Here is a 27,262-nt window from a genome sequence, read left to right as displayed (position 1 = left end):
AAGATGAAGGGGTCGGATCTTGCAGAGGCCATGGCTTCGGCCGTGGATCGGATATTGAGTGCACGCGAGGGCACCGGCGCCCTCAACAGAGCCATTGAGGCGGTCGTGGTACGATCGGCCGGTTCAGTGGAAAGGATGCCACGAAGTATTTGGCGTCCTACGGGGCAGAAATGGTGATGCGGGACATTCCGGAAGAGAGGCGTCTTGCCGGGTTTCCTCGAGTGGCGATGCCGAGCATCCATGCGGAGGTGCTCGAGGTGCGGGCGGAGAGCCGTACTTGGGAGGAGTTCGAAGGCCGACTCCTAGAAAAATACGGGCTGGACGACGCGCTCCGGCTTTCGAAACGGGACTTCATGGAATGGGTGGAGTCCCCCGGCAAGGGAAGAAACGCGTCGGCACTCCTCCGGGAGTTTGAAGAACGCTTTGCGCGCCTTTCGGCGCTTGACCGAACCATTCTGGATACGAGCCGGGTCCTATTGTTCATCAAGTCGGTGGACGAGCGGGACCGGGACCAAGTCGGCACCTTGCTGGAAACCGAGGACGGGCTGACAACCGACTGGGCAGCGGTTAAGAGAGTCTGTGGCCGTTTCGATAAACAGCGGGAATGGGCTGACAACGGGGCGGCCGATGCGGGGTCTGTCACAACAAGGAGGCTTGAACCGGCACCGCAAGTACGAAGGGAAGAAACCCGGGAATGGCTCGAAACCGGTCCGGCTTCGACCGGCATGGTCAATGGCTCGTTCGGAGGAGCAGCGCTGGAGGAGTTGACGCGGGCGATAAAGGATCTCCAGATCGCCCAGACTCGAAGGGAAGGTGGCAAACTGGCTCGTGACCGACGGCCGGCAGTAGGGAACAGGTGCATGTGGTGCGACGAGGTCGGCCACATCCGGAAGGACTGCGGCGATTTCGCAAAAGCGTTGAGGAACCGGGTGGTGTACCTGTGGGAAGGCCGGGTGCACGCCGGCGACACCAGGAGGGCCCTGAACCGAAACGACGGGCGAGGAGGTATGAAGAGACTGATGGAAGAGGCCGCGGCCCGACACGTAGAAGCCATCCACTACTCGGCATCGGCCGGAATTCGGGTCGGGGGCAGCGAGGCCCGAAAGGAGGGCAAAGACGGACTCTGGTCGGCAATGCTGGAAGGTCTTGCCGGCGCACGGTTGAAGAAGGATGAAACGGACCGCGCTGAGAGACGGGTCCGGGAAATAACCGGGTGGAGCGATCCGGTCGAGGAGAAGACGGGCTTCGTAGAAGCCGCCTGCCAGAACTACGAGGCTCTGGTAGAAGACAAATGAGTGGGGAAAGTCGGAGCGGCCGGGCCTTCACAAAGGTACGAGACCCGATTCGGGCAACGACGGAACGATGCCGGCGGACCCAGCTCGCAAGATAACCCCAGGAAGGGCGGATACCGACTGGGGACGGAAATAGAAAGGACTACGGACCTACGGAAGGTCCTAGAGGAACAGATCCTCGACAGCAAGGTGGAGCTGTCATTGCGGGAGGTGCTAGGGATCGCCAAGAAGGAGTTCCACGACTCCATTGTAGACTTGGTGAAACGGAAGAGGCTATCGACGGAGACGGATCCGGAAAGACCGGTAGAGGTGCGGACGACGCACATCGACGACCCGGCGTTGGCAGATGAGTGGGTGGAGAGCCACTATTCAAGGCCACACTGGGCCCGAGCAACCACGGAGACCCCGGTAAAGATCGGAGATGTTCGGGAACCGGTGGTGGCGTTGGTGGACCACGGTTTGGAAATAAACCTGATGTCCATGGACTTCTATAAGAAGGGGAAGTGGCCGATCAACACCAAGCACGGGTGGAAGATACGGGCGGCGACGCGCGCCACCGAGGAACTGCATGGGGCCTGCCCGAACGTGCGAGTCAAGATCGGCGACGTTGAGATTGACCAGCACTTCTTCGTACAGGAGACGTCCTCGCACCCGGTCATATTAGGTGAACCATACATCACGGCGGCGCGAATGGAGACCAAGGTTTGGACAACGGTTCGACCTACGTGAGGGTCAAAAGCCAGGACGGGCGCCATTCGGTCCAATTTCTGACGGTGCGGCCGAACCACGAGAGAAACCGCGAATCCCTCGGTGTCGAGAACCGGGAGGATTTTTAGAGAGGGCTGCCAAGGCGTGGGGCCGAGACAGTCCAGGCACTTGGGAAAGACCCCACGACTGTACGATAGGTAGGAGATTTTGCTTCTCCGACAATGGAGGGTGTATGATAGTCGGCATCGTTGGCCGAGAAAAGACAAGGGCGGAAGTGCGACTTCGAGCGTGCGGAGTTCTCGGCCCGGACGAGGAGATTAGCGGGGCCGTGGAGGCGGTCTCCTTCGACGACACCTTGGGGATGCTGAGGAAGGTTGCCGGAGAAGACCTTAACGAAAACCGGACAATACCGCTATGTTCCGAAGAGATGTACGAAGTCATCGCGAACTTCGGTCGGGGGCTCGGGTCGGATCAGATGGCCCGAGTTAGCACGAAGTACAAGACTGTGGACCGGAAGGTAAGGCCAGTCGCGGCACCCTTGCCGGAGGGCAGCGAGTCCCGAATCAGAGGGGTGGCGTCGGACCCCAATTTACGAGATCCCGCCTGCATAGGACACACCTTCACCGACGGGACGCTCCGGGAGCTCAAGATCGGTGGGGGCGGGTTCCTACTGCCGGCGGAGGAAGACCGGTTTCGGAGAATGCTTGGAAGGCACGGGAAAGCCTTCGCATTCTCACCGGACGAGATCGGGTGCGCAGACCCGACGATCGTGGAGCCGATGGTGATATTCACGGTACCGCATGTGCCGTGGAATCTCAAGCCGATTCCAGTACCGAGAGCTCACATCCCGAAGTTGATGGAGCTATTGAGGCAGAAAGTAGATATGGGCATTCTCGAACCGTCGAGTGCCCCATACTCGAACCGATGGTTTACCGTACCAAAGAAAAACGGAACGATGCGCTTCATTCAAGACCTGCAGCCGGTCAACAGAGTGACCATTCGGAACGCAAGAATCGGACCGACCATAGACGAGTTCGCGGAGGCCTTCGCCGGAAGGTCGATTTACTCGGTCGGTGATCTGTACTCGGGGTACGACCAGTTCCAGCTAGCCGTGGAGAGCAGAGACATTACGACGATGCGAACTCCTCTCGGCCTAGTGCGAATGTGTACCCTGCCACAAGGAGGGACCAACTCGGTGGCCCACATGGTGAATGCAATGAACAAGGTACTGAGGGATTGCATCCCGGAAATCACCATGCCGTTTCTAGACGACATCCCTATCAAAGGGTGCCCGGTGGAAGAGAGGGACGAGACAGTCGGGCCGGACGGATGCCGGCGATTCGTGGCGAAACACATCGACGACTGCGAGAAGGTGCTACAAAGGCTAGAGGATGCGAGGCTCACCTTCTCCGGGGAGAAATCGGCCTTCGGGCAATCGGAAATCCTGGTAGTCGGACACCTATGTGGGCCATATGGCCGGAAGCCGTCTCCGGCAAAGGTAGAAGCCATCTCCGCGATGACGACCGACTGTAGCTCGGTTACGGAAGTTCGGAGGTTCCTGGGGGCATGCGCATTCTACCACATATGGATCCCGCATTACGCCCACGTTGCGGAGCCGCTATACGGGTTGCTGAAGAAAGGGCGAAAATTTGAATGGCGAGACGAGCACAAGGAGTCGGTCCGGAAGCTGAAGGAAGCTCTTGCGGTAGCACCGGCGCTCCGGAAGGCTGTCTACGGGAAGGGTACCCCGGTATACATAACGGTGGATACGAGTCCGACTGGGATCGGATGGGTCGTCAACCAAGAAGACGAGGACGACATTCGGTTCCCGATCCGATTCGGCGCGAAGGTCCTCAGTGAGCGACAACGAGGGTACGCCCAGGTTAAACGCGAACTCTGGGGTATCGTTTCGGCAGTAAAGGCCGACAAAGACTACCTGATCGGGACAGAAGTAATTATTGAGACGGATTGCCTGCCAATTCTCGGCATGGTTTCCGGATGCGCGACACTGGAGCTGGCGATGCTCAGGTGGATAGCGTACATCAAGTCCCTGGACCCGGAAATATGACACATTTCCGGAAAAGACAACGCCATGGCCGACATGCTTTCGAGGGCAAGGTTTGATGACGAGGGCGGCATGGTTTCGGAGGACGAAGAAGTCGGCGTGGACTTCTTCGAGGCAGCGTACATAACGGCCGATGGGACGAGCACTCCGGCACTTAACGACTTCGACGAGAGCAAGTACGATGGCGAGTGGCTCCAGATCGGTGGGTTTCTGAGGACGATGACGTCGGATGCGTCATGGACGAGGGACGAGGCAAACCGGATCCGGAAGAAAGCATACCGATTCTTTCTCCGGGACGGATACTTATGGAAGCACCCGAAGAAGAGGAACGGGCATCCCACTCCGGGTGGTGGCAATGAAGGAAGAACAGGAGAAGCTGCTGACGGCCTACCACGACAGCCCTTGGGCTGGACACCATGGAACGTGGGCCACGTTCGAGAAGATAAAGGGGAAGTACTAGTGGCCGGGACTGTACCGGGACGTGCATCGGTTCGTGACGACTTGTGAGAGCTGTCAGATGCACTCCGTAGTCCGACATCGGGACGAGCTTCACCCTACGTACCCTCCGACCATCCACTTCAAATGGATGGTAGACCTGGTGACGATGCCGATGGGAGTAGGACAGATGCGGTATCTGGTCCTGGCTCGAGAAGATCTGATGAACCAGGTAGAAGGCCAGGCCCTTCAGAACAAAACGACCGCGGCCGTATGTCGGTTCCTGATCGAGGACGTTGTCGCGAAGAAAACCGTCCATAGGCGGAATCGGTGCACCTAGGCGTGGGAACCGGTTCTTCACGCGCGCAAGCTCCAAGTTGTACATAAAAGCGAATTAGGAGGATAATCGGCAGGAACGGGCCCTAACACAAGTGGAGACAAACACCGCGCGAACAGTCTTTTCGGTCGCGCGCGCGAGTTAAGGAACTGTACGAGTCGGCGGCGTAACTACGCGGATGCGTGAAGAACGGAGCGGATCCCTGTCCAAAAGGGACAGGGAATAAAGCTGACATGACGGCCTGCTCGTCGGCCTATATAAGGAGCAGGAAAGAGCTGTTGCAGGCATCTCGCGCAGAGAGGACGAAGTGCTGTCGGACCGTTTCTGGACGCTTCTCTCTCTGTTTCCTTCCTTCTTGAGCTCCATAGCTTTCTGTGCAGGGTTCCGAGGAGGCTCGCACTGTTTCGAGGAACGCCCGAGTGCTTCCGGCAGCACCTCCGACCGGCTACCCCGTTTGTGCGTCGAAGCGAACAGGCATCGGCATCTGTTCGCCGGCCTGTTCGGTTGTAACCAACCTGTGCCCCATCGAGGGTTGTAGTCGTGTTAGCCATTTTTGTTAATATACATCTTTAGTCGTTCGCGTCTGTCTGTGTCGGTGTCTGTTCGCGTTCTCCGTGCTGAAGGGCCGTGTCCCTGTGAATCCCCGGTCCTGCGTAGCCGGTTCTCCCTCTTTCTCCTCCCTCGCTTGCTCTTTGGTTCGAGACCCCCGCGGTCCCGCCTCATCTCCACACGCACTTGCGAAATATCTCGACATCTTTGGTGAACCCGACGTGAAAGAGGCGGCAGAAGAGCAGAAGATGAGGGGGTCGGATCTCGCAGAGGCCATGGCTTCGGCCGTGGATCGGATTGTAAACGCGCGCGAGATCACCGGTGCCCTCGACAGAGCTATTGAGGCGGTCGTCGGCACGATCGGCCGGTTCGATGGGAAGGATGCCACGAAGTATTTGGCGTCCTACGGTGCAGAGATGCTGATGCGGGACATTCCGGAAGAAAGGCGTCTTGCCGGATTTCCCTGAGTGGCGATGCCGAGCATCCATGCGGAGGTGCTCGAGGTGCGGACGGAGAGCCGTACCTGGGAGGAGTTCGAAGGTCGGCTCCTAGAGAAATACGGGCTGGACGACGCGCTCCGGCTTTCGAAGCGAAGGTTCATGGAATGGGTGGAGTCCCCGGGGAAGGGAAGAAACGCGTCGGCGCTCCTCCGGGAGTTCGAGGAAAACTTTGCGCGCCTTTCGGCGCTCGACCGAACCATCCTGGACACGAGCCGGGTCTTGCTGTTTGTCAAGTCGGTCGACGAACGGGATCGGGAGCACGTGGGCCTCTTGCTGGAAACCGAAGACGGGCTCACTACCGACTGGGCGGCTGTCAGGAAGGTCTGTGGCCGTTTCGACAAACGGCGAGAATGGGCGGATAACGGTGCAACCGGGTCGGGCTCGGTCGCAGCAAGGAAGCTCGAACCAGCGCCACAGGTGCGAAAGGAAGAGACCCGAGAGTGGTTGGATACCGGTTCGGCTTCGACCGGCGTAGTCAGAGGCTCAACCGGAGGAGCGGCGCTGGAGGAATTGACGAAGGCGATAAAGGACCTCCAAATCGCGCAGGCCCGAAGGGAAGGAGGCGAACCAGCTCGTGACCGACGGCCGGCGGCAGGAAACAGGTGCATGTGGTGCGATGAAGTCGGCCACATTCGGAAGGACTGCGGCGACTTCGCGGAGGCGCTGAGGAACAGGGTGGTGTACCTGTGGGAAGGACGGGTGCATGCCAGCGACACCCGAAGGGCCCTGAGCCGAAACGACGGAAAAGGTGGTATGAAAAGGTTGATGGAAGAGGCGGCGGCCCGACACGCGGAAACCGTCCACTACTCGGCGTCGGCCGGCATTCGAGTCGGGGGCGGCGAGGCCCGAAGGGAAAGCAAAGCCGGATTTTGGCCGACGATGCTGGAAGGCCTTGCCGGTGCAAGGCTTAAAGGGGAGGAATCGGACCGTGCGGAGAAACGGGTACGGGAGATGACCGGGTGGAGCGACCCGGTCGAGGAAAGGACGGGCTTCGCGGAAGCCGCTTGCCAGAACTACGAGGCTCTGGTAGAAGAGAAGCGGGTGGGGAGACCCGGGACGACCGGGCCCTCACAACGATACGAGACCCGGTCCGGGCCACGACGGGACGAAGCCGGCGGGGCCGGTACGCAAGATAAACCCCAGAAGGGCGGGTACCGTCTGGGGACGGAGATAGAAAGGACCACGGACTTACGAAAGGTCCTGGAGGAACGGATCCTCGACAGCAAGGTGGAGCTGTCGTTACGAGAGGTGCTGGGAATCGCCAAGAAGGAGTTCCACGACTCCATCGTGGACTTGGTGAAACGGAAGAGGCTGTCGACGGAGACAGAACCGGAAAGACCGGTGGAAGTGCGGACGACGCACCTAGACGACATGGCGCTGGGAGACGAGTGGGCGGAAAGCCACTATTCGAGACCACACTGGGCCCGAGCGACCACGGAAACCCCGGTAAAGATCGGCGATGTCCAGGAACCGGTGATAGCTTTGGTGGACCACGGATCGGAGATCAATTTGATGTCCATGGACTTCTATAAGAAGGGCAAATGGCCGATCAACACCAAGCACGGGTGGAAAATAAGGGCAGCAACGCGCGCCACCGAGGAACTGCACGGGGCCTGTCCGAATGTGCGAGTCAAGATCGGCGACGTCGAGATTGACCAGCACTTCTTCGTGCAGGAGACGTCTTCGCATCCGGTCATTCTGGGAGAGCCGTACATCACGGCGGCGCAAATGGAGACCAAAGTGCTGGACAATGGTTCGGCCTACGCAAGGGTCAAAAGCCAAGACGGGCGCCATTCGGTCCAGTTTCTGACGGTACGGCCGAACCACGAACGTAACCGCGATTCCCTCGGTTCCGAAAACCGAGAGGATTTTTAGAGAGGACTGCCAAGGCGTGGGGCCGCGACAGTCCGGATGCTCCGGGAAAACCCCACATCTGTACGATAAAACCGTGTACAATAGGTAGGAAATTTTGCTTCTCCGACAGCGGAGCATGTACGATGGTCGGCATCACCGGCCGAGAGAAAACAAAGACGGAGGGGAGACTTCGGGCATGCGGAGTTCTCGGCCCTGACGAAGGAATCAACGGAGCCGTGGAGGCAGTCTCTTTCGACGACACCTTGGGAATGCTGGGGAAGGTAGTCGAAGAAGACCTTAACGAAGACCGGACGATACCGGTATGTTCCGAAGAAATGTACGAAGTCATCGCGGACTTCGGTCGAGGGCTCGAGTCGGAACGGACGGCCCGAGTGAGCACCAAGTACAAGACGGTGGACCGGAAGGTGAGGCCAGTTGCGGCGCCCTTACCGGAGGGCAGTGAATCCCGGATTAAAGGGGTTGCATCGGACCCCAGCTTACGAGATCGGGCCTGCATAGGACACACCTTCACCAACGAGACGCTCCGCGAGCTGAAGATCGGTGGGGGCGGGTTCCTACTGCCGGCGGAGGAAGACCGGTTCCGGAGAATGCTCGGAAGGCACGGGAAAGCCTTCGCATTCTCGCCGGAGGAAATCGGGTGCGTGGACCCGACGATCGTAGAGCCGATGGTGATATTCACGGTACCGCATGTACCGTGGAATCTCAAGCCAATTTCGGTTCCGAGAGCTCACATCCCGAAGTTGATGGAGCTGTTGAAGCAGAAAGTTGATATGGGCATTCTCGAGCCGTCGAGCGCCCCGTATTCAAACCGCTGGTTTACCGTGCCAAAGAAAAACGGATCATTGCGCTTCATTCAGGACCTGCAGCCGGTCAATAGAGTGACCATTCGGAACGCAGGGATCGGACCGACCATAGACGAGTTCGCGGAGGCCTTCGCCGGAAGGTCGATTTACTCGGTCGGTGATCTATACTCAGGGTACGACCAGTTCTAGCTAGCCGTGGAAAGCAGAGACATTACGACGATGCGAACTCCCCTCGGCCTAGTGCGGATGTGTACGCTGCCGCAAGGAGGGACCAACTCGGTGGCCCACATGGTGAATGCGATGAACAAGGTGCTGAGGGACTGCATCCCGGACATCACCATGCCGTTTTTAGACGACATCCCGATCAAGGGATGCCCGGTAGAAGAGAAGGACGAGACGGTCGGGCCGGACGGATGCCGGCGATTCGTGATGGCGCACATCGACGACTGCGAGAAGGTGCTGCAAAGGCTAGAGGATGCGAGGCTCACCTTCTCGGGGGAGAAATCAGCCTTCGGGCAGTCGGAAATCATGGTGGTCGGACACTTATGTGGGCCATATGGCCGGAAACCGTCTCCGGCAAAGGTAGAAGCCATCTCCGCGATGAAGCCCGACTGCGGCTCGGTCACGGAAGTACGTAGATTCCTGGGGGCATGCGCATTCTACCACATATGGATCCCGCATTACGCCCATGTTGCGGAGCCGCTATACGGATTATTGAGGAAAGGGCGAAGATTCGAATGGCTAGACAAGCACAAGGAGTCGGTCCGGAAGCTGAAGGAGGCTCTCTCGGCAGCACCGGCGCTCCGAAAGGCCGTCTACAGAAAGGGCACCCCAGTGTACATAACGGTTGACACGAGTCCGACCGGAATCGGGTGGGTCGTCAACCAAGAAGATGAGGACGGCAATCGGTTTCCGATCCGATTCGGCGCGAAGGTCCTCAGCGAACGGCAGCGAGGATACGCCCAGGTTAAACGCGAACTCTGGGGTATCGTTTCGGCGGTGAAAGCCGACAAGGACTATCTGATCGGGACAGAGGTAATCATAGAGACGGATTGCATGCCGATTCTCGGCATGGTTTCCGGATGCGCGACGCCGGACCTGGCAATGCTCAGGTGGATAGCGTACATCAAGTCCCTGGACCCGGGAATACGACACATTTCCGGGAAAGACAACGCCATGGCCGACATGCTTTCGAGGGCGAGATTCGATGACGAGAGCGGCATGATTTCGGAGGACGAAGAGGTCGGCGTGGACTTCTTCGAGACTGCGTATGTAACAACCGACGGGACAAGCACTCCGGCGCTTAACGACTTCGACGCGAGCAAGTACGACGGGGAGTGGCTGCAGATCGGTGGGTTTTTGAAGACAATGACGCCCGATGCGTCATGGACGAAGGACGAGGCCAACCGGATCCGGAAGAAAGCGTACCGGTTCTTTCTCCGGGACGGATACTTGTGGAAGCACCCGAAGAGGAGGAACGGCGTCCCGCTCCGGGTGGTGGCAATGAAGGAAGATCAGGAGGAGCTGCTAGCGGCCTACCACGACAGCCCTTGGGCTGGACACCGTGGAACATGGGCTACGTTTGAGAAACTGAAGGGGAAGTATTGGTGGCCGGGGCAGTACCAGGACGTGCATCAGTTCGTGACAACTTGCGAGAGCTGTCAGATGCACTCCATAGTCCGACATCGAGACGAGCTCCACCCTACGTACCCTCCGGCCATCCATTTCAAATGGATGGTAGATCTGGTAACGATGCCAATGGGAGTAGGACAGATGCGGTACCTGGTCCTAGCGCGGGAGGATCTGACGAACCAGGTGGAAGGCCGGGCCCTTCCGAACAAAACGACCGCGGCCGTTTGTCGGTTCCTAATCGAGGACGTGGTATGCCGGTACGGGTGCGTCGGGAAGATCGTGGCTGACCGAGGGGAGTTGGACGCCGAAGAAGCCGCGGAGCTGTTCGACCGGCTGGGAGTCAAGCTCTCGCTCACCACTGCGTACAATCCGGAGGCGAATGGCAAGGTGGAGCGCGGACACGGGCCGATCGTCAAGGCGTTGGTTCGGGCATGCGGAGGCCAAGTCGGTAACTGGCCGCGGCTGCTACCTTATGCTTTGTGGGCAGACCGGACCACGCACAGTTCGGTAACCGGGTACATGCCGACGGAGCTCATGTTCGGCCAGAAGCCGATCATGCCGATGGAACGGACGATCTCCTCATGGGCAACGGTCGATTGGAGGGACGAGATGAGCCGGGAGGAGTTGTTGGCCGCGCGTATACGACAACTCGAGCGGAGACCGGAGGACGTGGAACTGGCTACGGAGAAGCTCCAGGTGGCGAGGACAAAGAACAAAGCCAGGTTCGACCGAATGCACCGGCTCCGACCGAAGAAAATCGAAGAAGGTGACTGGGTGCTCGTCTACGACAGCAGCCTCGACAACCAGCACCGAGCCACACGGAAGTTCGCACGAAGGTGGTTCGGGCCTTACGTGGTACGGAGCGCCAATGACAACGGGACATATCACCTGGCGGAACTCGACGGCACGAGAGTGGCAATACCGGTTGCAGGGAAGCGGATCAAAGGGTTCAAGAAGCGACATGACGACGAGCCGGACCCGGCTCTCCTAGTCAGCAGTGACGAACGATCCGGAAACGAGGAAGAACCGACGGGCGAGGAATGAAGACGGGCCGGTTTTCTCCGTCCCAACTCTCTTGGCGCATACCGGAGGATGCGCGGTTAGGTGGGGGCGGATGTCGCGAAGAAAACCGTCCATAGGCGGAATCGGTGCACCTAGGCGTGGGAACCGGTTCTTCACGCGCGCAAGCTCCAAGTTGTACATAAAAGCGAATTAGGAGGATAATCGGCAGGAACGGGCCCTAACACAAGTGGAGACAAACACCGCGCGAACAGTCTTTTCGGTCGCGCGCGCGAGTTAAGGAACTGTACGAGTCGGCGGCGTAACTACGCGGATGCGTGAAGAACGGAGCGGATCCCTGTCCAAAAGGGACAGGGAATAAAGCTGACATGACGGCCTGCTCGTCGGCCTATATAAGGAGCAGGAAAGAGCTGTTGCAGGCATCTCGCGCAGAGAGGACGAAGTGCTGTCGGACCGTTTCTGGACGCTTCTCTCTCTGTTTCCTTCCTTCTTGAGCTCCATAGCTTTCTGTGCAGGGTTCCGAGGAGGCTCGCGCTGTTTCGAGGAACGCCCGAGTGCTTCCGGCAGCACCTCCGACCGGCTACCCCGTTTGTGCGTCGAAGCGAACAGGCATCGACATCTGTTCGCCGGCCTGTTCGGTTGTAACCAACCTGTGCCCCATCGAGGGTTGTAGTCGTGTTAGCCATTTTTGTTAATATACATCTTTAGTCGTTCGCGTCTGTCTGTGTCGGTGTCTGTTCGCGTTCTCCGTGGTGAAGGGCCGTGTCCCTGTGAATCCCCGGTCCTGCGTAGCCGGTTCTCCCTCTTTCTCCTCCCTCGCTTGCTCTTTGGTTCGAGACCCCCGCGGTCCCGCCTCATCTCCACACGCACTTGCGAAATATCTCGACAACGTGATATGCCGGTACGGGTGCGTCGGGAAAATCGTGGCTGATCGCGGGGAGTTGGACGCCGAAGAGGCCGAGGAGCTGTTCGACCGGCTAGGAGTCAAGCTCTCGCTTACCACTGCGTACAATCCGGAGGCGAATGGAAAGGTGGAGCGCGGACACGAACCGATCGTCAAGGCGTTAGTTCGGGCATGCGGAGGTCAAGTCGGGAACTGGCCGCGGCTGTTGCCTTACGCGTTGTGGGCGGACCGAACTACGCACAGTTCGGTAACCGGATTCATGCCAGCAGAACTCATGTTTGGGCAGAAGCCGGTCATGCCGATGGAACGTACGATCTCCTCATGGGCAACCGTGGACTGGAGAGACGAGATGAGCCGGGAGGAACTGTTGGCGGCGCGCATACGACAGCTCGAGCGAAGACCGGAGGACGTGGAGCAGGCTGCGGAAAAGCTCCGGGAAGCACGGATGAGGAACAAAGCCCGGTTCGACCGGACACACCGGCTCCGACCGAAGAAGATCGAGGAAGGCAACTAGGTGCTAGTCTACGACAGTAGCCTTGACAACCAGCACCGAGCGACACGGAAGTTCGCAAGAAGGTGGTTCGGGCCTTACGTGGTACAAAGCGCCAACGACAACGAGACGTACCATCTAGCGGAACTCGACGGTACGAGAATGGCGATACCGGTAGCGGGGAAGCGGATCAAAGCGTTCAAGAAGCGTCAGGACGACGAGCCGGATCCGGTTGGGCTGGACCGCGACGACGAACGATTGGAAACCGAGGAAGAACCGACGGGCGGGGAATGAAGGCTGGACCGGTTTTCTCCGTCCCAACTCAATTTGGCGCATGCCGGTGGATGCGAGGTTAGGTGGGGGCGGATGTCGTGAAGAAAACCGTCCATAAGTGGAATCGGTGCAGAGGAGCGTAGGAACCGGCTCTTCTCGAATGTTGTCCATAGAAGATCCTAGGTGGGTAGGAAGTAAAGGGGAAACGGCTCCTTCCTCGCCTATAAAAAGGAGGGAGACGAGGAGGGGAAAGGGGAGCGCGGAGAGTCGAGGACGAAGTGCTGTCGGTTTGCGCGCGAAGGCTTCTCTCTCTCTCTCTGGTTCGCAAACTCCATAGCTTCCTTTTGTGCAGGTTTCGGGAGGCTCGCGCTGCTCTGAGGAATGCCCGAGTGCTTCCGGCAGCACCTCCAACCTGCTCCTGTCTTTCTGTACGTTTACGAACAGGCATCGGCATCTGTTCGCCGGCCTGTTCGGTTATAACCGACTTCGTGGTTTTGTTATCTTCGTGTTCTTGTTGTTTGTCCTTGTTAATACATACATACATTCGTGTCTTTCTGTGTCGCTGTCCCACTTGCGTCTTTGCGTCGAAGGGCCGTGTCCCTGTGGATCTACGCACGCACGTAGAGGGTCTCTACTCCTTCCTCTCTTGCTCTTTGGTACAGGACCTCAGAGGTTCCGCCTCACTCCACGCATCCGCGAGGAATACCTCGACAACGTGTAAGAGACGAAAATCCAAAAAAAATGCATCCACACAGACCTCAAAGCAAGATCAAGAACCAGCGGGAGACATAGAAACGATAGATGTCAACCCTAACCAAGAGCTGTCAGCACACTTAGCAGCATACCCAAACCCAATGGCTGAAAAACAAAAGGTCAAAGAGTACATCAAACTCATACGCCACGAACAATTCGAAGGGTCGCTTAGTCTCCCGAGCCTAAACTTCGACCAACTCGAAGATTTGGTAAATCCTCCACCCCAACACACGGGTAAACCCCCCCTTGTCGTAACACCAACCGACCCCCCCATCCCAATCTACCCCAATCTACCCCAATCAAAGAAGTCAACACAATCCTGCTCCAACAAATATTAAATTTTAAATTACGACTAACATTACGCGAAGTACAGAGCTACATCGGCACCTTCGTGACCAACAACCCCAAACTACGACCTATACTCGCCAAAGAAATAGAGTTCACACTTGAAGAGTTGCTCAAACTCGACATCCAACCATGGCATGACGTCCTTCGCCGCCTCAATGGAGGCCTGTCAGCATGTTATGGAGAGAAGATACACACCCACATCCCTCATACGACCATAGTCCCCAAACAACCCAAAGGAACGCTGATAGATATATGTGGAGCTCATTTCGAGAGCGGCAACACTAGTTTCACTCTCCCCGTTTGCGTCAACAGCACAACGTGTGACACGATCATCAACACTGGAGTGGGGGTAAGCATAGTCAACTGCGAATGTTGGTGTTAGTGGGGGAGCCCAAAAATGCTTCCTTCGGACGTCAAACTCTGAATGGCAGATGGGTCTATCCAACGGCCAGAAGGCATGATCCCTGCACACCACTTCACTAATCACGGGGTCAAGTTCAATCTCACCTTCGTCGTCACAAGATCATCCAACCATGTGGCTTACGAGTGTTTACTAGGGAGGCCATTCCTACGTGTAAGCCGCCTTGTGATGGACTTTGAGAATGATACAATCTATATGCGTAAAAACAACAAAACCTTCCACATCAAAGCATACACACAAAAAGTTCATGAACAAAAAGGCAGTCCTCTCGTGGACGATTGGTCAAAAACCATCGAGTTCGAGATTGTAAAAGATTGCTTGCGGAAGCGTTAGAAAGAACAATACACAAAGAGAGAGAGAGAGAGAGAGTACGCGGGAGAGACAGACAGAGAGAGAGAGAGAGCAAAACACACTATTTTCCAAAATTATATGAATACTCGGTGCTCTGTATCTACAACGCGCTCATCAGCTATTTATACAAGTCCACACGGGACTGTTAGAAGTACGGTGTACTTCAATGCTCACACGAGCATTTGACACTAACTACGAGACTATAACTGTCTAGTAGTCTAACCTATACTAGGCTTCCGGTTACAGATTGGATCCGGCATACCGGCTCCCCAGCTCACCAGTCTTTACTGCTTACCGGCTCAGTTGCTCACCGGCATACCGATTCATCTCGCTTACCGGCTCAGGCTTATTCAGCCGATCCGGCTCCGGTTGAGCTTGCCGCTCAACACTACCCCTCAAGCTCAACCTGAGGTAGGGTCGTAGTGTCAACCTCTGTGGCAGCCGGTTCTTCCAACCGACTTCTCCTGGCGTCGCTTCGCCTTGCTTGCGCTCCTTGTCCGGTCCGGTCCCGTTTGCCGCGACCCCTTTGGTTCTGCGCACCTCGACCTTCGGCATGTCTGCTAAATAGGCCCATCTCAGCTCCTTCGCTGCTATGACTCCGGCACTTGCCGATCCGTTGGTTCCTCCGCGATGGCATCGACTTCCGCTGCGTCTGTGTCTCCTTGGCCTCTCGTTGATCCAACTCATCCGGATCTGTCTGTTGATCCGAATCGGCTGTCTTCGACTTGTTCCAGCTCTTGTCCGAATTGGTATCCTCCGATTTGATTTTCAGCTTCAGGCCTCTCACCACATCGGACCACGTCCGGGTCTTGGCCTTCTCCGTGCTTCCCTTGGCTTCTTTAGCCGGTTCACCGAAGTCGAATTCTTCATTCGATTCCGCATCATGGCCATTACGATCGTGATGACCTCCGCATAGCATGCACTTCTCTTCCTGAGTGTACACTTCTTCTTCACAGCCGCTCACTCCGACCTGTTTGGATGTGCCGACTTCCTTCGTCGACTCGGCTTCATTTTTCTTCTTGTCTCCACCTCTACTGGTTCTTCTCTTACCTACGGGTTCAACAGTTTTTTTGCCTTTGCCTGTTTCGGTAGTGTCTTTGCCCTTGCGTCTCCCCCTCAAGTGCGGCACGTCGAGATGTTGAACACCAAGCATTTCGGTAAAGTGCTGCAACTTGTCCGACCCGAGCGGCTTGGTGAAGATGTCGGCAACTTGCCGATCCGTGTGAACATACTGTAGTTCAACTTTACCGCTCAGGACCCGCTCACGCACAAAGTGATAATGCAGTTCTATGTGCTTTGTGCGAGCATGGAACAAAGGGTTCTTGGCGAGCTGCATGCTGCTGAGGTTATCACAGTAGATCAGGATCGGGGTCGGTACCTCGATCCGCAGGTCTTGCAGTAGTCGCCGAAGCCAAATGGCTTCGCAGGTGGCAACGGTCGCGCCCCGGTATTCAACCTCAGTGTTGGATAGAGCCACTGTTGGCTGCTTTTTGCTGCTCCACGAAACAGTCGCGCTCCCAAGAGAAAACATAAAGCCGGAAGTTGAGTGACGATCCGTTGCATTGCCAGCCCAGTCTGCATCCGTGTAGCCGACAAGCTCTTCGGTTATACCTTGCCGGTATAAGAGCCCCCTGTCCTTAGTGCCGCTTACATACCTCAGTATTTATTGCGCGCACTGAAGGTGCTCCATGGTCGGCTTCTGCATGAATTGGCTTACCACTCCGACCGAATAGCTAATGTCGGGTTGGGTGATGGTCAAGTAGATCAGGCTTCCGACTATTTGTCGAAACCTTTTCTCATCGCAGGCTGGTCCAGAGTTGGGACAGATCTTCTGATTCCGGTCCAGGGGTGTGGAGACAGATCGACATTCCGTCATGCCGAACTTGTACAGTATATTCAACACATAATGGCGTTGAGAAAGCAATATGCCGTCGGGGGTGCGGATCACCTCGATCCCCAAAAAATAATGAAGGTCCCCCAAGTCCTTCATATTGAATGCGTCTGACAACTGGGACTTGACGCGGTTGATTTTCGGAAGACCTGGGCCGGTGATAACTAAATCATCAACATAGAGTAAGATACATACCAGACTGTTTGAGCCTTGACGGATGAACAGGGAAGAGTCCGACTTAGAGGCAACAAACCCCATCTTTCGCAACCGGTGCATGATCTTAGCATTCCAAGCACGGGGGGCTTGCTTCAAGCCGTACAACGACTTCCTCAGCCAGCATACCACCGACTTGTTCACCTTCGACTGAAATCCGGGGGGCTGAGTCATAAAGACTTCTTCTTCAAGATCTCCTTGAAGGAAAGCATTCTTCACATCTATATGATGAAGATGCCACCCCCTTGCCGCAGCAACCGCCAGTACCACACGAACCATCGTCATCTTCGCTACAGGAGCGAAGGTCTCGTCGTAGTCGATTCCGTGGGTCTGCGCATATCCCTTCGCCACTAACCAGGCCTTGTACCGGTTAACTGTACCGTCGGCATTGTACTTTACCTTCTACACCCACTTGCATCCGATCGGTTTATAGTGATAGGGAGGGTCAACCAAGTCCCAAGTTCCGTTGGCATCCAGTGCCCGCATTTCTTCCTCCATAGCGGCACGCCAATTTGCGTCCTTTGCCGCTTCTGCGTAGCTCTCCGACTCACGCACTTCTGCGACCTTGGTCATGTACGCATAACGATGCGCCATGTACTCGTTATACCCGTACCGTTTAACGGGATCCTTCTGGCGGGTGGACCGACGTAACTCACCGTTACCTGGTATGAGACCCTTCTTAGCCAGTTTGGTCTTCGTTCCCAAAGATCTGCCTATGTCCTTGCCGAAGTCAGATACGGACCGATCCGACTCATCATTGCCGGTCTCGAATTCCGGCATCTTCTGCTTCCCTTTCTCTTTGCGTGTGAACCGTCTCCTCGGTCCCTTGTGCAGGGAGAGCACGACAGAGTCTCCATTACTCGTCGTCTCATTATCCGACTGGTTGGACTGATCCAGTCTCTCATTCGGTCCGCATAACTGGAATGATTCCAGACTCTCATCTTGAGTCCTGACTTCATCTTTCTCTACCTGGGCCGGTTCAGGCTCACTAGCCCCATCCTCCGACATCGGGTCGAGATCGGAAGTCGGAGTTGGTAAGGAATACCACGATGCCGATTCATCAAACTCGACATCTCGGCTGACTCGGACCTGCTTCGTCCGGGGGTTAAAACATTTATACCCCTTTTGCTCTTGAGCATAGCCGACTAGGATGCATTTTTCCGATTTTGCATCCAGCTTTCTCCGCTTCTCATCCAGCACATGTACATAGGCTATGTTGCCGAATATCCGGAGGTGTCTCAAATTCGGCTTGCGCCCGAAATACAGCTCGTGAGCTGACACCTTATCCCCGATCCAGTTCTGGATGTAAATGGCCGTTTGGACCGCCTCCGCCCAGTAGAACTTGGGCATGCTCTTTTCCTCCAGCATTGCCCTAGCCGCATCAATCAGCGACTGATTCTTCCTTTCGGCCACACTGTTCTGTTGCAGTGTGTATTTGCAGCTGAATTCTCGCCGAATTCCTTTTTGTTGTAGATAGCTGTTGAATTGGCCGGAAAAGTACTCTTTTCCGCCATCCGATCGTAGGCATTTGATCTTCCTCCTAGCATGCAATCCCACAAAGACAGGTCAAATCTTTGCTAGGGGCCAACCCCTTCCCCAAAAATCCACTACCCCTAGGACAAAGAATGCGAGGGAAGACCAATCTGTGGCTTCCTATGCGTCCGAGATGGATTGGGTGCATGCTCTCGCCACGACCCATGCAATGTACCCCATTGGTACAAAGTTTGGCGATGAGGATGGAGACACGATTTCGGGTTTTAATGTCACCACTCTCGTACCCAAGCGAAAACAGGTGGACGTAAAATACGAAGACCTAGCACAACAAATCACGTGCAAGGAAGAGAATGTGACCACTCGGAAGACCTCGACAGAGGTGGACTTCCTGGGGCAATTCAAACTCTACAAACAAGGGAGTAGGGTAGTGGCTTGTAAGAGACCACAACGCACCCCTAACATCCTAGGCTAGGCATCTGACGAACCGGCGAGAGTTAAAGAAATCAACTTTGAAAATGGGGTGGACCCCAAACCAACGTTCGTTGCCACGAATCTCTAGTCGGACGAGGAGACGTCCTTGATCACCCTCCTCACAAATTTTAGAGACGTGTTTGCATGGTCGTATGTAGATATGAAAGGTGTACCGGCCGAAGTCATCACCCATAGCATCCCCATGCAAGCCGACGCCCGCCCAATCCAACAAAGACTGCGCCCAATGAACCCTAACTACTCTCAACAAGTAAAAGCCGAAATCAATAAAATGTTAGACACTAGCATCATCTACCTGATTGAGCGAACAACTTGGGGCTCCCCAATCGTAGTCGTCCCCAAGAAGAATGGCCAAATCCGCATATGTGTTGACTATCGGCAAGTCAATGATGCCACCATCAAAGACAACTACCTGGTACCCTACATCGAGCACTTACTCGAAAGAGTTGCAAGAGCAGAAGCCTATAGCTTCATCGATGGGTTCTCAGGGTACAACCAAATCTCGGTGGCACCCAAAGATAAACACAAGGCAGCCTTTGCAACCGAATTTGGTACGTTCGCGTACAAACAAATGCCTTTCGAGCTCACAAGTGCCCTGAGCACCTATCAAAGGGCAACAGACCACATCTTCCCGACAAGGTTACGACAAGGGGTGGAGTCCTACGTCGATGATTTATGTTGTCATTCGAAATGGCACGCCCACCTGACACTACTCTACTTGACGTTCGAAAAGTGCAAGGAATATCAACTCTCCCTCAACCCTCTCAAGTGTCAATTTTGGGTCAAACACGAACTCATATTAGGTCATGGTGTGTCCCGACATGGGATCTCAATCAATGAGGCAAAAGGAAAGCTCATCCTTGACATGCCACCACCCGCGAACGAGAAATAACTACAAGGACGCATTGGGTACGTGGGTTACTATAGACGCTTCATTAAGATGTTCGTAGACAAGGCAAGACCACTCTACGCATTACTAAAGCAGTATACCTGGACAGAAGAGTGCACCTGTCATTCGAGCTCTTGAAGGAGTGCTTAACTAAAGCCCCCATCCTCTGATCCCCAGACTGGAACAAAGAATTCCACGTTCACACTTATGCTTCTGCCTTCGCGATTGGTGCGGTACTCGCTCAACCTGGTGAAGGAGCACTCAATCTACCGATCACCTTCGCTAGCCGTCAGCTAAACTCAGCGGAACGAAATTACTCCACAATGGAACGAGAAGCTTTAGCAATGGTTTACAACGTGAAGAAGTTCCAACATTACCTCTTGGCGTCATTTTTCTCATTTTTTGTAGATCATCAAGCCCTCCTCTACTTGGTAAACAAGACTCACGCCACAGGACGTATATCACGATGGATTATAACTCTACTTGAGTTCAACTTCAAGGTGGTGGTGAGAAAAGGAAAAGACCATGTACTCGTCGATCATCTCACAAATACCAAATGGAGAAGAAGCCACTAGAGTCGACGATGAAACCCTAGATGTTGCATTATTCACGATCGAAACTGTACCATCATGGGCATAAGACATCGTTCATGTCTTAACCGAAGGAGCATCCTTCCAACAACAACTAAGTCGGGCACAAGCACGTGTTTTGTTACGAAAATGTGGCCCCTTCACGATGCTCAGAGGAAACTTGTATTGAAGAGGCAACGATGATGTACTTCGAAGGTGTGTAACAGACCATGATGTCATCGTTGTTTCGAACAAGCTCATTGTGGAAGAAAAAGCGGTCATTTCAATCACAAGTCCACCACACGCAAGATCCTCCAATCCGGCCTATGGTGGCCAACCCTATTCAAAGACACATACAAGTATGTACGCCGGTGTGACGAGTGCCAACGTTTCAAGCACCCGTTAAAAGCGGATTTCAACACATTAAACCCGGTAGTGGCTTAGCAACCATTCGAGAAATGGCGAATCAACTTTATCGGCCCAATTAGCCCAACTTCCAACCTCAATCGATACATAATCACCGCCATTGATTATGCTACAAATTGGGCTGAAGCCAAAGCTTGTGTTAAGTTAAACGTTGATGCACATAGCACCGCCAAATTCCTATATGAAAATGTCATCATACGGTTTGGATGTCCGCTCGAGATCATTAGCGACCAAGGCTCCCATTACCTCAATGAGGTGATAACACACCTACTAGGCGAGTTTATGGTGACACACCGCAAGAGCTCCCCTTATTAACCCTGGTGCAATGATCAAGCGGAAAGCATTAATAAGGTGTTATGTCCAGTGCTCACGAAGATAATTGTAGCTTCGCGATCGATTGGAGCACCAAACTCCAAGCCACATTGTGGGCCTTCCGCACCTCCTACAAAGTAGCAACTCTCCACACACCATTCAAACTAGTATATGGACAAGTACTTCCCATCGAGGTCCTCATCCCTAGCCTCAGGATAGCCGTTCAAGAACGATGGGATGGGAACCCCCTCCCATCACGCCTAGAGAACCTACAACGGTTGACCGAAACTCGCCTTCTCGCATTCCAAGCACTCTTGACAGAGAAAGCCAATAGAAAGGTGTGGCACGATAACAAAGTAAGGGATAAGGATCTAGCTGAAGGGGACATGGCTCTCAAATTCACCTCTCAACGACACAAAAAGAAGCTCAAATTATGAGGCAAAGGCCCCTATGTAGTCTCAGAGATTACCAAGACAGGAGCATGTCAAATACGCACGCTCGAAGGAATCGACATCCCAGGATTCATCAATGGGAGCAAGCTCAAACGTCTCTACGAACCCCTCACCCTCGAAGCTCTACTCACATCTCGACAACGAGATGTGGAAGCCAAACTTCAAGCATCCGAAGGCCGAATGGCCCGACTAGAAACCGATCTTCGCAATGCGCAAGAGAAACTGAAAAGACAAGGTGTCGCCCACCCTACAACTATTGCTAGGTCGATAGACCCTAATGTTGTGACAACACACCTACCATGCTTTGCCAACGGTGTACCTCTAACAACAGTAATTGACACCGGAGCATCACTAACCCTTTTCTCCTTCAAAACGTGGGAACACTAGGTTTCCCAAACCTCCAAGCGTGCAACGACAACTTCCTTGGCTTCGATGGTTCCACATCACGCTACCTCGGAGCCTTTGTGTGCAAAATCAAGGCACAATACAGTGAGCATTCAATTCTAGTGAGGGTCCTCCCATTGAAAGTGTTGTACACACCTTGCCTCCTCGGTTTGGATTAGTGTCACAAAAGCGAATGTCTACTATTACCAAGCAAGAACATTGTCTCCTTCCAAACTGCAAATGGTGTGAAGTTCGAAAAACTTGTTGCAACAACACTCGAACCACTCCCAACCAATCTCGACAAACTCTAGAGCGTGAAAACACCCAACCAAAAAGAACTCACACAACCACTGATCACCCATGGTCAGAGTAACGCTAACATCAGAACAAGGACATCCACGCCGCACAAGTGGGTGAATGTCCACGCGACTTTCGCCGAAGGACCACGCCGCAGAGAACGTGTTGTTTGGCGAGTCTGAAAAGAACTCACAAATGCCCAAGGTTGGCACAAAGGTGCCACTTGATTCTGGGTCCCGAAACGAAGCCGGCTCCCCACCCACGACCATACCGCGACTGCACGGGACACCCGACAATTGCACACATCAACCAAATACCCCGCCCAGGTTAAGTCAATAGGCATCGACCAAATTCAGCACCTAGGAGGCCGAATTCCCCATAGAACTACCTCATAGACTCCCCTTTTCCCCCCTGAAAAGAGTTACGAGTCCGGGTCCTTAAAGGCACACAAAGGCCCTCTGACAACACTCGGACAACACATCCTCCACCCTCGCCGCCTACCACCCCCCGAAAACCCCCCCTACTCTATCCTTCTCGCCCTCAACGCCCGAAGCTCCCCTCCCACAGTGCACCTAGGGGTGTGCACTCATTAGGTTGGGGGGGATGTTAAGCGCTTGGATTGCACCACGACCGGTCATGAAGAAGAGTGCATCAACAAGGACGTAGTATGGCTAAAGGACCTATGAAGAGGAAATGGCAAGAGGAAAAAGGGCCAAGGGACATCCAACTGTAAAAGGGCCATACCCTAAATGTAAATGCTATATAAACCACATTGTGGTGGCTTTGTAAGGGTTCTTCCATTTGTAAAGATCTCCCTATTGATTAAGAGCTAGAGCTTCCTCTCCTCCCTCTTGTAACCTTTAAACTTAAGAGAGATTAGTGAGGTGTTTAGTTAGAGAACACTAATCTCTCTTCCTTGTTGGTGCTAGACCTCTTAACAAGAGGGTTAATAAACATATTCATTACTCTTATTGTCTATATTCATTACCCTATTGTCTATGAGAGCGAGCTTGAGAGAGTGAGAGAGATATCGTGCTTAATCATCTATTAATCGTTAAGTGAGTGTGAGGCTCGGGGGTGTTCGACAACCATCTCCGCCCGATTCGCCATCAAAAGGGTATACGCCGATCCGAACTCCGCAAATAACAAGGAGAATATGATGAACAAAAATGTAGCATTACAAAGGAGGACAATCGGCTCTATATGACGTAGGAGGACGGTGCTTTATATACAGTCACCCTCTCTCTTTAGAGGTATAGAAGCTCATGAGTCATGGGGATTGTGGAAACTCATTAGTTATGTGTCATAGAATATGATTCTATATCACATAGTTAATGTGTAGAGAGTACTGGTGATTTTTGACCTTTGAGTGCTCATAGATTCTCAAAGGGTGTGTTCACACACTAGACTAGGTTGAGCTTGATAATCAATAGATCTCATTTTGGTGAACCGTGGCACTAGGACACCGAGACATATTTGCACCATTTCGTCGTCATCAATGTTGACATTGATTGAATCGAGTGCGTCCAATAGCTCCATGATCGTTAAGGTATAGCTTGTGATTGTTAGAATAGGTCCCTCTGGATGGGAAGAAGAGCTCGAATTGAGGAAAGGAGAATGAACAGAATCGAATGGAGTCCATGAGTATTTCAGTTGAGGCCGAAATCGAAAACCGAAACCGAAATTGGGAGACCATATATGTAAATAGTCTAAATGTAACCCTTCTAGGCTATGTATGTAAATAGCTTGAACATTGTATATGTATAAATACAACTAGGGAAAACTTTATAGATACGTGATCATCATTATAGTTGTAAGAGTTACACTGACGGTAGTTGCCTCTATAACCGTGAGTGAGAGAGAGAGTGTGTGAGAGTAGTAACTCTACGTACACATAGTGATTTGTTTTCTTGGGGTTTGTGGACCCCCGTGGTTTTTCTTTTTCGGGTTTTCCACATAAAATATTTGTGTCTCATTTCTGAGTATTTCTGTTCTTTTGTTTTCTGTCTATACATTTCCTTGTTCGTTTTCTTTGCACCCGAACACGTATACGAGAAACTGGTTGTGGTTGGTTCATATCCTAACAAAGTGGTATCAGAGTGATGGATGAACATTTCGGTGGAATGTTCAAGTTAACCGGCTCCAACTATTCAGTGTGGAAGTCGAAGATGCGGGATATGCTTGTATGCAAAGACCTGTGGTTGCCGGTGCAGTACGGAAAGACGAAGCCAGAAAAGATCGATGCATCGACTTGGGAAGTCATTGTTACCCATATAGGTGTACAGAAGGGTTAAGGTGTAATGTGTATGGTGTGTAATGTGTGTAATGTGTAATATGAATGAGTGTGTGAGGATGAGTATGTGTATGAACACATGCACATTTGTACAAAGGTGAGAAAGTGGGTAAGTAATGTAACTCCCTACTTGTCTCATTCTTATTTGTAAAGGTTACCTCTTGTACTATATAAACCCCTGATGGGGCAATTAATGACATAGAACTTTTTCCCCTCTCATTTTGGTGTCATTTCTTATTTTCACTCTCGTTCGCTCTCTTTATCATAACCCCCTTGGGAGGGGGGCAAAGCTTAGAATGGGAGTAGGCTTCACCCCCCACCCATTAACAACCATTCATCTGAAGTCGGTTGCATATATATGGTGTTTTATAGACATGAATCTATACAACAACTTTGATGAAGAGACGAGTGTCGACGTTCTCTAGAAGAAGATTGGTGTGATGTTCGAAAACAAGAACGCCGTGAACAGAGTCTTAGTTTTCACGAAAATCGTGAGACTCTGGTATCAGGACGACTCCAACATGGTGGAGCACATTAATGCCTTCCAAGGACTGATGAATCAAACCACCTCTCTAGAAGTACCTCTTGTCGATGAGGTATTAGCACTATTGTTGTTAGGATCCCTTCCGGACAGTTGGGAGATGCTCATTGTCACATTGGGCAACGCCGGACCAGAAGGGAAACATCTATCCCTAAAGTAGGTGAAGTCAAGCTTATTGAATGAAGGTCCATTGCCGACTTGAAGGCCTTAGTCACGAAAGGTAAGACAAATCGCGAAAGAGGCCGAAATCGAAGTCCCCAAAATTGAGATCTCGTGGGACAAGGTCGAAGTCCAAGGGAAGGCCCACGTGCTTCTATTGTGGGAAGCTGGGCCACTTCCAAAAGAATTGTCGACATTTCCAAAAGGAAAAAGGGGAAGCCAATGGTGTGTAGCTGAAGAAGATTTTGGACAGCAAGAACACCTCGGCAATCGCGACAAGTGAGGAGGAACTACTACTGATCTACAAGCAGAACGAAGTGAACCTTGTCGGCGATGAATCGACATGGGTGGTAGATTCGGGTGTGTCATTCCACCTAACCCCCGATCGGAAATGCTTTTTCATCTTACAGAGCTGAAGATCTCATATCTGTAAAGATCGGAAATGAAGGAGCATTTCGAATCGTTGGCATTGGAGATGTGTGTCTGGTAACGTCGATTGGATATCGGCTAGTGCTGAAAGGTGTACGACACGTTTCGGAAGTCAGATTGATTCTGATATCAACCAATCGATTGGATGATGAAGGCGACACAGGTAGCATTCGGAATGGTTTCATGAAGTTCTGCAAGGGGAGCTTGATTGTGGCTCAAGCCCAGAAAACAAACACACTATACTTGATCCATGCTCAAATGTGTTGAGAAATCGTTGCGGAATATAAATCACAATGAACAGACACTTCTGAAATACGAATCACAGAAAATATGCCAAGGAAAAGACAAGATAAACAAGAGTGCACAGAGATTTATGTGGGAACCCTAAAACGGGGAAAACCACGGGTGAACAGATTTCTTCACTATAGAAAGTAGATATACAACACACCGAGAGGATCCATTGACGTCAGTATGAATCTTCACAAGGGAAAACTCTCCTTCTTCGACTCTCTCCCGCAACCAGTGATACCTTCTCTGTATGTGCTTGGTCCGAGAGTGATATCTAGGTGTATGGCGCTTTGGCTGTCACAATGAAGCAATAACTCATTTTGCTTCATGCCTAGTTCGGTGAGAAAACTTCTCATCCAGATCAGCTCTTTTCCGGCCTCTACCGTCGCCATATACTCTGCCTCTGTAGTCGACAAGGCTACAGACTTCTGCAATCGTGACTGCCACGACATTGCTCCCCCTACATAGGTCATCACATACCCTGACGTGGATCAGCTTGAGTCAGTATCTCCAAACATGTCTGAATCGGTAAAACCTTCCAGCACAGGTTTTCCGACACCATACCTTAGGCACACCTCCGAGGTGCCTTTCAGGTACCTGAGTATCCACTTCACTGCTGCCTAGTGTTCTCTCCCTGGATTACTCATATATCGGCTTCCTACTCCCACATCAAATGTTATGTTCGGTCTCGTACAGACCATAGCCTACATTAGACAGCCGACAGCCGAGGCATATGGTACCTTCTACATCTCAGCCATTTCCCTCTGCCCTTTCGGACACTGCTTCACATTCAATCTGCAATTTGTCGGCAACACTGAGCCGACCGGCTTTGCGTTCGACATGTTGAACCTCTCTAGGATCTTCGTCACATACTTTTGTTGTGACAACCATAGCACCTTCCGAGCTCTGTCTCGGGTTATGTGCATTCCTAGGATTTGCTTTGCCGGTCCAAGGTCTTTCATGGCAAATGATTTGCGAGAGCTTTCTTCAAGCTACCAATCTTCCTTGTGTCTTGACTGACTATCAACATATCATCAACATATAGCAAGAGGATCAAGAAATCTCCTTCCTCGTACCTTTTTACAAACACACAGTGATCAGCCTATGTTTTCTGGAACCGATGTTCCATCATGAAGGACTCGAATTTCTTGTACCATTGGCATGGAGCTTGTTTCAAGCCATACAAGCTTTTCCTTAGTCGACACACCAGATTCTCTTTCCCTTTCTCCTCAAAGCCTTCGGGTTCCTGCATGTAAATTTCTTCTTCTAGCTCCTTGTGCAGAAATGCGGTTTTGACATCCAATTGTTCGATCTCCAGGTCCAAACTGGCAGCTATGCTTAGAACAGTTCAAATGGATGTCATCTTCACGACTGGTGCGA

The sequence above is a fragment of the Azolla caroliniana genome, unplaced genomic scaffold (assembly GCF_043228905.1).
Source record: "Azolla caroliniana isolate FFs.n. ecotype wild unplaced genomic scaffold, voAzoCaro1.0.p SCAF_14, whole genome shotgun sequence".
In the NCBI taxonomy this organism is placed as follows: Eukaryota; Viridiplantae; Streptophyta; class Polypodiopsida; order Salviniales; family Salviniaceae; genus Azolla; species Azolla caroliniana.
This window is presented reverse-complemented; position numbering follows the sequence as displayed.